At 38.8% G+C, this 10131-nt stretch overlaps 1 non-coding gene across 1 annotated transcript; it reads left to right on the top strand.

Moving 5' to 3' along the window:
- Nucleotides 1-4353: 4353 nt before the first annotated feature.
- LOC133807889 (small nucleolar RNA R71) lies at nt 4354-4460 on the top strand. Its single transcript, XR_009879775.1, has one exon. It is a non-coding gene; the product is annotated as a small nucleolar RNA R71 (small nucleolar RNA).
- The last annotated feature ends 5671 nt before the right edge of the window (nt 4461-10131 follow it).

The raw sequence follows: 10131 nt of genomic DNA, 5'->3' as shown, positions 1-10131 counted from the left end.
AAATTACCTCAACAAAAACAAAAATAAAAACATAATGTTCAATTTAAATAAAAAATAATAATAATGAAAATAAACTAATTTACAAAGTAGCTAAGTTTATCGTCGCTAGCTCGACTTAATGGTTCATTCATCAACATATACGAGGTCAATGAGGTGAATCACCGCAGCTTGTTCTTCCTCCGTTGATTCATAATATGGCTTTAATCTCTTACCATTCACCTTGAATGACTTTCCGGTACTTGGACTTACAACTTCGACCGCTCCATGAGGAAAAACCTTGGTAACAATGAACGGACCTAACCAGCGAGACTTCAACTTCCCAAGAAAAAGTTTAAGGTGGGAGTGATACATGAGAACTTTCTGACCTTCCACAAAACTCTTCCGAAGAATATGTTTGTCATGAAATGCTTTGGTTTTCTCCTTGTAGATTCTCGAACTCTCATATGCTTCATTGCGTATTTCTTCTAGCTCATGCAATTGAAGCATTCTTTGTTGTCCTACAGCAACCATGTCCATGTTACACTTCTTTATAGCCCACCAAGCCTTATGCTCTAGCTCTACTGGTAGATGGCAAGGCTTCCCATACACCAACCGATAAGGTGACATACCGATAGGTGTTTTATATGCCGTACGATATGCCCACAAGGCATCATCAAGCCTTGTACTCCAATCTTTCCGGTTTGGATTTACAGTTTTCTCAAGAATCAATTTAATTTCACGATTAGAAACCTCCGCTTACCCGTTGGCTTGTGGATGATAAGCAACTGTCACCTTGTGAGTTACACTATAGCGTCGAAACAATGCTTCTATACTCTTGTTACAAAAATGAGTGCCTCGATCACTAAGTATAGCCTTAGGTGTACCAAAACGCACAAAAATGTTGGAGCGAATGAATTCCACTACTGTTTTTGAATTATCTGTTCTAGTTGCAATTGCTTCCACCCATTTAGACACGTAGTCTACTGCCAATAGAATATATTCATAGCCGAAAGAGGATGGGAACGGTCCCATGAAATCCATACCCCAAACATCAAAGATCTCAAGAATTAAAATAGGAGTTTGAGGCATTTGATCCTTGGCCGTTATGTTACTAACTCATTGACAACGATCACATGCCTTACAATAAGCATAAGAATCTTTGAAAATTGTGGGCCAATAGAAACCGTTGTTAAATATCTTACGAGCTCTCCTCTTAGGTCCAAAGTGTCCACCACAAGCATAAGCATGACAAAAAGCAAGGATGGAACGAAATTCAGATTCAGGTACACACCTTCGAATGATTTGATCAGTACAATGCTTCCAAAGATAAGGTTCATCGCATATGTAGTGGCGAGCATCATGCTTGATCTTGTTCCGTTGTGCTTGTGTGAGATCACTTGGTAACTCCTATGAAGCAAGGTAGTTTACAATGTTGGCATACCAAGGAATAACTTCTTGCATGGCAAGGAGTTAATCATCCGGAAATTTTTCTTCTATGGGCAAATTATCTTCATCCCGAATAAGACGACTCAAGTGATCCGCCACCCTATTCTCAGAACCCTTTTTATCTTTTATCTCCAAATCAAACTCTTGAAGAAGTAGAATCCACCAGATCAGCCGAGGCTTGGCTTCTTTCTTTGCCAATAAATAGCGAAGAGCACCATGGTCGGTATAAACAATCACTTTAGTTCCAATCAAGTATGACCGAAACTTTTCCAAGGAAAAAATGACCGCCAAGAGCTCTTTTTCAGTGGTGGAATAATTAAGTTGAGCATCATTAAGAGTGCGAGAAGCATAATATATAACATGAGGAAGCTTGTCAACTCGCTGCCCAAGAACAGCACCCACGGCATAGTCATTTGCATCACACATGAGTTCAAAAGGTAGCTCCCAATTTGGTGGCTGAATTATGGGAGCTGTAGTCAATGAATCTTTTAATAAGTTGAAAGCCACTAAACACTTTTCATTAAACTCGAACTTTACATCTTTTTGAAGAAGGTTGCATAATGGTGTGGAAATTTTAGAGAAATCCTTTATAAATCTCTGATAGAACCCAGCATGCCCAAGGAATGATCTCACTTCTTTCACACTAGTCGAAGATGGTAGAGAACGAATTAAATCAATCTTTGCCTTATCGACCTCTATTCCCTTGACTGAAATCACATGACCCAAAACTATACCTTGGTTTACCATAAAATGGCATTTTTCCCAATTAAGCACAAGGTTAGTTTCAATACACCGCTGAAGTACCAAAGTGAGATTATGAAGGCATCGATCAAATGAGTCACCATAAACACTAAAATCATCCATAAAAACCTCAATGATGTTTTCAATATATTCTGAAAAAATGCTCATCATACATCGCTGAAATGTGGCAGGAGCATTACATAACCCAAACGGCATACGTCGGAAAGCGAATGTACCAAAAGGGCATGTGAAGGTTGTCTTCTCTTGATCTTCAGGAGCTATAACTATCTGATTATATCCCGAATAACCGTCAAGAAAACAATAATAAGGATGACCCGCTAACCTCTCAAGCATCTGATCAATGAAAGGTAATGGAAAGTGATCTTTACGGGTTGCCACATTCAACTTTCGGTAGTCTATACAAACTTGCCACCCGGTTTGCATTCTTTTTGGTACCAGCTCATTTTCATCGTTCTTTACCGCTATAATTCCAGACTTCTTTGGCACCACTTGAACAGGACTCACCCATTGACTATCTAAAATTGGCTAAATAATACCCGCACTAAGGAGCTTCAATATCTCATTTTTCACAACCTCCATCATAGGTGGATTTATTCTCCGTTGCGCCTCACGTGTTGGTTTAGATCCTTCTTCAAGTAAAATTCGGTGCATGCACATAGAAGGGTTAATCCCCTTAATATCAGCAATAAACCAACCAATGGCTGTTTTATATTCTTGGAGTCCTCTCATTAATTTTTCTTCTTGGACTTGATTAAGATCTCTTGCAATTATAACTGGAAGTGTCTCGTTCTTCCCCAAGTACACATATTTGAGATGCTCCGGAAGTGTAGGAGCTTGAACAATTGATGGCTGCAATTTCTCATTAGAAATCGACAAATTAAGAAATGCAACCTTCTTAAAAGTCTTGTCAAAACCACTATTGAGTGTGGTTATGACATCCTTGATCGCATGAGACAAATCTTCATCGGTCAACACAAGATGCTCTCTCAATGCAACCTCCAAACATTCTTCACTATGCAAATCTAAAACTCATTGAGAAAGGATATCCAACACATCAAGAGAGTAAACAGCATGCACATGACTTGGATATCTCATAGCCTCAAAAATATTAAATCGAATAGTCTCCCCATCAAATTCCATGGTCAACGTACCGTCATGCACATCAATCTTAGTTCTCGCAGTTTTCATGAATGGTCTCCCCAACAAAATTGGAGTGGAGCATGGAATAGATTCATCTTCTATATCAAAAACATAAAAATCAGCCGAAAACACCAATTCATTTACTTGAACTAAAACATCTTCTATTACACCCCTGGGATAAGCATTTGACATATTAGCAAGTTGAATAATCACCCCTGTTTCTTCAAGTGGACCGAGATTCAATGAAGCATAAATGGAGAATGGCATGACATTGATAGAGGCTCCCAAATCCAACATACAACGCTCAATTCTTTTATTACCAATAGTGCAAGGGATAGTAAAAGTACCAGGATTCTTACACTTTGGTGGAAGCTTCTTTTGAAGAACTGCGGAAACATTCTCCCCCACACTAACTTTTTCATTACCTCTCAACTTACGCTTATTAGTGGACAACTCTTTCAAAAACTTGGCATAGCGTGGCACTTGTTTAATAGTGGCAAAGTGAAACCAGGTGGTCTCGCTGATGTTGGTTGTGGAGCAATTTGTTGTTGATTCCCATAACGAAGGTTTAGATGATCACGCCAGCCAAGATTATAAGTTTGTGAAAATGGTTCATAATACATCTGACGTAATTGACCAGGGAAATTTCCTACAACGTTAACACCCTCAGTTTCTCCCTCCACTAGAGTAGGGCAAGTATCAGTAGGGTGCCCCACAACTTGACAGATTCCACATGGCCGCACCTATTGGCCTAAAGCTAGTTGTTGGACCACTGCAGTTAATTGAGCCAATTGTTGACCCAGCTGATTAGCATTAGATGTGCTCACTTCATTAGCTGATTTGGGTGGTGGAACAGGATCTTGGAAAATGCCAAACTGTTGTGAGTTAGCAGCCATATTAGAAATCAAGCTCCTGGCTGCAGTAGGAGTCTTATCAACTAGTGCACCCCCACTGGCTGCATCAATCATACTCCTATCCAGTGATTGTAATCCTTCATAAAACTACTGAATGAGGAGTTGTTCACTTATCTGATGATGAGGGCAACTAGCACACAACCTCTTAAATCTCTCCCAATAATCGTACAAAGACTCTCCTGTATACTGCCTTATACCACAGATCTCCTTCCTGATGCTTCCAACTTTAGATGCTGGAAAGTATCGTTCTAGGAACATAGTCTTCATACCATTCCAAGTTTCAACAGTACCAGGTGGAAGATAGTACAACCACTCTTTAGCTGCATCCTTTAGGGAGAGAGGAAAAGCTCGCAGCTTAATTTGTTCCTCAGTCACTGCAGCGGGTTTCATACTAGAACAGACAATATGAAACTCCTTCAAATGTTTATTCGGATCCTCACCAGGCATCCCATGGAAAGAAGGCAATAAGTGGATGAGGCCCGATTTTAGCTCAAAGTTTACATCCAACGGTGGATACTAGATGCAAAGTGGTTGTTGGTCAAGATTTGGCGCTGCCAACTCTTTCAATGTCCTTTGCTTGGCCATTGTTCTATAGGATCTTGATGAATCTTCAGAATCAGATTCATTGTCAGATGGTAATGGCAGTTTAACAGGATTGACTTGTGGAGCAAGAGGTTGAAAGAGCAGATTATCGGTAATAATCCTTGAAGAATGAGAAGCTGACGATGACTCAAGATATTGTTTAAGCCGAGATAACCTTTCTTGAGTATCGTATTCACCAGACATATACACCTGATAATTCCACAGTAAAAACTAATTAGTCACAAATAAATAAATTTGAGTAACAAAGAGAATAACAATAGTCCCCGGCAACGGCGCCAAAAATTTGATGGATGTCGTATACCACACAAATTTAACAATGATTTTTCTTTCAATACTTCCAATTATTTCAGTATAATAGCAAGCACAAGTCGAACCCACGAGGACTATCGTTCACTTTATTATTCAAGAATTAACACTAAAACTTAAAATGGGATTTTGATTTTTAACTCAAAATTAAATAGCATAAACTAGAAAGCAATTAAAGATAGATATTATGATATTAAGAAACAGTTAAAGGTTAATCTCCACCCTCAACAATCATTCCTAATCACTAATAATAAGTATTATTCCAATTTCTCAATTAAACTATTAACCCCGCAGATAACGCTGAAGCAGTCAATTATCCCAGTCTCCCTATTATAAGTTATCAAGGCGAAGCGCTCAATAATTAACTCTTTTATCTAAGCAATAAATCTATGAAGCATACAATCTATTTAACTTAGATAAAGCATTAAGTTCTATGGAAACAAGTTAATCTAGGCAATAAATTAATGAAGCATATAATTCATTTAACCTAGGTTCTATTTTTTATCACAATCAACAATTCTTTTAACATCACTATCAATTGCAATTTATCACATATACTTAGAATCCTAAACTATTAGGTGAGTAGTAATTCTAAGATGACAATTGAACGATGTAAAACCTTAATTATTTGGCCACCTAACAAGAAATCACAAAATTCATAACATTCAATTGGAAAAAATAGAAACAATCTAATATTGAGAGAAATTAAAGAACAATATTCATTATCAATAATCAAGAATTCATGTCTTGGATTTTGAATTAACCTTTAACCGAAAAAGAACCTACTCCATAATAGTAATCATAATCACAAACATAATTATAATTAAAATTAAAGAGATTAGGGGAAAAAAAGAAACTAGATTGATGAACAAAAGTAATGTAGTCTTGTAGTCTTCTCTTCAGCCCTTTCTCAGTCTTTTTCTCTCCTAAACCGTAAAAAAAAAAAAAACCCTCTCAAATTAACCATAATCATCTTTTATAGTCTCAATTAAATTCTAATTAAAAAGTAATAAAAATCTGAAAACGACGTCGCAAGCCGCGGCCTAGAACAAAATCTGTGCCTAAATCTGTCCATCAGGCAGCGGCCTAAAAATTATGCACAGCGGCCTGTCTGGAAGAAAAAATTCTGAAACTGTAATTTCATTTAAAGTGCCGCGGCCTACCTCCAATTTCTTCAATTCTTGATCTTAAATAGCTTGTACATTGCCACCACTTCCACATTTCAATCCCGAAAGCTTTGAATACTCCTAAAACTTTAATTTACTACACTTGCATCAAAATGTCAGATTTATCATCACAAAACGCAATGTAGAAAATATGTTGTAGATTCACGAAACTTAGTTAAAACTATTAAAAATGCTATCATAACACCATCCAAGCATAGAAAAACTTAACAAATATTAATACAAAAATGACCTTATCAGTTAATTATCCTGACTACCAAACTAATTCCTAACCCCAGCAAAGTGTCTTTTTCCTACCCTATTGAACACCGATCAGTATGCCCATTTACCCCAAAGCAATTTTTTCAAGAACTCAAAGTCTGAAACAAACTAGAAACTAAACATAGCATGGCATCTCAGAGATGAAGAAATTCAAGAAGCTTACTTGGATGAAAATGAATGCAAGTTCCCGAGACGTTGAATGGTTGGGCAGAAACTCCGTGAATCGTTGGAACCGTTTGGGTCTTCTGGGTTCTGAGTGTAAAGTTTTTCAGAGTTCTTGAGGAAGTAAAGATTGGTAAAAAGTGAAAAGTAAAAAGAATGGGTTATTTATATTGATCGTGGCACTGTAAAAGAGGTAATGATAGGAGTGAATTTTCAAGGCATGGGGAAATGCAAAAGTCATCAAACAGCTTTTGGAGAAACTGAAAGGACATGATTAGTTGCCTTTTTTGAGAAGGCATGGATGGCTCTGACGAATTTGATGGGATATGCGAAGGGTCGATCTCTTAAGTTTACTTTATGCTGGTCGCAGTAAAATAAACTTGGGGGTAAATGTTTACCCAAAAATGGCTCCTCATGACGTGGCAAGGATTTCTTACACGTGGTTGGCACATGGTAGTTCTTAGTGAGGGGATCCTGGTCGGTCATCGACCAGATAATTGTGGGTTTGTCAAGTCTCGCAGTTAGGTGCGACCAGTTTAGTCACATGCTTCCATTTACTTCCTTTGAGATACCCCATCTTGTAATAATTATATTCATTATATTTCCTTTTATTACCTTGATATGTTGATCTTAATTGTAATTAAGGCCCATTGACCCATGTAACCCCCTTGAGCTTATAAATAAGAATGAGAGGGCTCAAGGAAGGGACTTTTTGACCTTTAACTTGAGTATTCATAGAGGAGAGCATAGTGTGATTATCCACTGAAAGTTGTAATACTCCCAAGGCTTGTGAAACTCAAGAACCCTAGTTCTTTTATCATAATTTGGGGATTCAATATCAATAAGAACACTAACTAGACGTAGGTCATTACCATCTAGTTGGGTCCGAACCACTATAAATTGCTTGTGTCACTTTCTTTCCATTTGAGTCTTCTCTTGATTTCCTTTTTGTTTTTTGTCGTTTATTTGACTTCGTGTCGTTGACCAAATCTAAGGTCAACAATAACATAATTAAGTCAATTATTGCCCTCCCGACACGCTAATCAAGGGATTAAGCCTTATTAGCAAATTTAAGACCTTACAACTATGCCGTCCTTACAGAAATTCCGTCCGCGAAATCTACCTGAATAATTCAGGATATCGATCCTGCATATCAGACTCAAGCCACCAAGTTACCTATTCCACTTTGCTATTCTTGCACAACTCTTTTACTAAGGCAATGGTATTGTTCCATAAGAATTTATCTTTCTATTCTAGAATCTAAACCAAATTTTCCTCATAAGAAAAATCTTGATCCAGCTCCAGGTTCTCATAGCTCATCACATGCGTAGAATTCGATATATAATTTCGGAGCATGGGCACACGAAGTACGTTGTGAACCCTTGATAAGGTTGGAGGCATAGCCACTCTATAAGCTACCTCCCCAAACCATTCCAGAATCTCAAAGGGGCCAACAAACCTCGGGCTTAACTTGCCCCTCACTCTAAATCGTTTCACCCCTCTCAAGGGAGAAACTCTGAGCAACACATGATCACTGACTTAAAACTCTACGCTCCTACGTCTCAAGTCTGAGTAACTCTTCTGTCGACTCCGGGAGGCAAGCATGCGAACTCTAATCTTCTCAATCGCCCTATTGGTCCTCTAAACGGCCTCAGAACCTAAATACTTTCTCTCACTCATCTCATCCTAATGGATGGGCGATCTACACTTCCTCCCATATAACATTTCATACAGAGCCACTCCGATAGTCGCCTGATAGTTGTTATTATATGAAAATTCAATCATAGGGAGACACTTACTCCAAGATCCCCCAAAATCCAGCACACAGGCCCATAGCATGTCTTCTAGTATCTAAATTGTCCTCTAAGATTGTCCATTCGTCTGAGGATGATAAGCGGTGCTTGTAGCGTCCCAAATTTTCTAATAAGGCTTAGGGCCTTGATTAGCATGCTGGGAGGGTAATAATTGATTTAATATGCTAATATGTGAATTTGATGATTATATGATTAGAAATTCATGTTTAGGTGAATTAAATATGCATGTGGGCCTGTTTTTGTTAATAGAGGCATATTTGTAATTTTGGCCCATTAAGGGTATCATTTTGAGCTATGTGTGGTGTTTCCGGCATGACGAGATAGAAGAAGAGCACAAGTCATGAGACCAGGGTTTTGAAGGAATTTAGGAGTAAAATCAATTTGAGGAAGGGATTTGTAGCCATCCACACCAAAGAATTTTGAATTTGGGAAGAAGGTAAGAATTTCATCTTTGGTTATAGGTTCTTTTGACTTGTTCCTAAGAGTTTGATTTTGATTGTTGAAACCTAGATTTTTGGCATGTCATTTGTGAAGTTTAAGCTTGGGAATCTGAGGATTTAAGCATGGAGTGGGATTGGAGGCAGCCTAGGGTCGAATTCCTCCTTAAGGTAAGGATTCCTTTGAATTTTTAAAAGAGTTTCTGGTATGGTTTAAGTTTTTTGGAATTTTAAACCATTAGGTGATTTGGAGTTAGGATGTGAGTTTGGGTTTGTTTTTTATGCATATGTGATGTTTGTGTTGTTTATTTGGAGCTTTGGGTTCAGTAGGAGCTTTGGTACACTTGGGGAATGGTTTGGGCAAGTTTTCGCTTAGGAAAAAATGGTGGAAAAACCCAAATTTCTGGGTTCGCGTAGGAGCACCACGGAGCTGTTCTTCCGAGCCACGGTGCTGGGATGATCCAGGGTAGGGGCCCTGGCTGGGTGTCACGATGCCTGTATGGCTGTGCTGCGGTGCTAGGCTATTTTTAGGGCCCTTAAAGTTGTATTTTTAGGGCATAGGCCCAGGGGCTCGGGGGACGATTTCACCACCCCGTGTGGGGAAATTGGAGGTCTCGAGAGCACGAGAACAATTATGGGGTTCAATTATAAAATTAAATAGTTATGAGAACATTCTTTATGGGTTTGTGGCTAGGTTACCACTAGGGTTCGGGAGAGGATCGTTCTCGAAAGTTGTGGTTGCTTGCCTAACTGCTAGCGCTTGAGACACAGGAAACAAAACTGTTGTACCCATAGAGTAGGGCACGACCCTATTGTTTGTATTTCAGGGTGCAACCCTATTGTTTATGCTTAATATGTATTGTGGATATCTATGATTTACTATGCTGTGTTATGCATGTTTGTGAGTGAACGACGAAGGCCGGGAACAGCAAGAAGTCGGGTATAGCAAGGGGTCGGGATTGGCGTTGAGCACGCTGAGTGCAGGCCGTTAGGGCAAGACCCTCCTAGGGAGTTGTATCCACCCGCTCGGTGAAGACCACAAACCGAGGGCCTAGTAAAGCACCTTGGATGGCGTGGGCTGCTATGTGTTTAGCCCGTTGGCTATTTTGTTGTATACTATGAA

The sequence above is a fragment of the Humulus lupulus genome, chromosome X, assembly GCF_963169125.1.
Source record: "Humulus lupulus chromosome X, drHumLupu1.1, whole genome shotgun sequence".
Taxonomy (NCBI): domain Eukaryota; kingdom Viridiplantae; phylum Streptophyta; class Magnoliopsida; order Rosales; family Cannabaceae; genus Humulus; species Humulus lupulus.
Note: the sequence above shows the minus strand (reverse complement) of the source record. Positions and strands in the feature narration are given on the sequence as shown.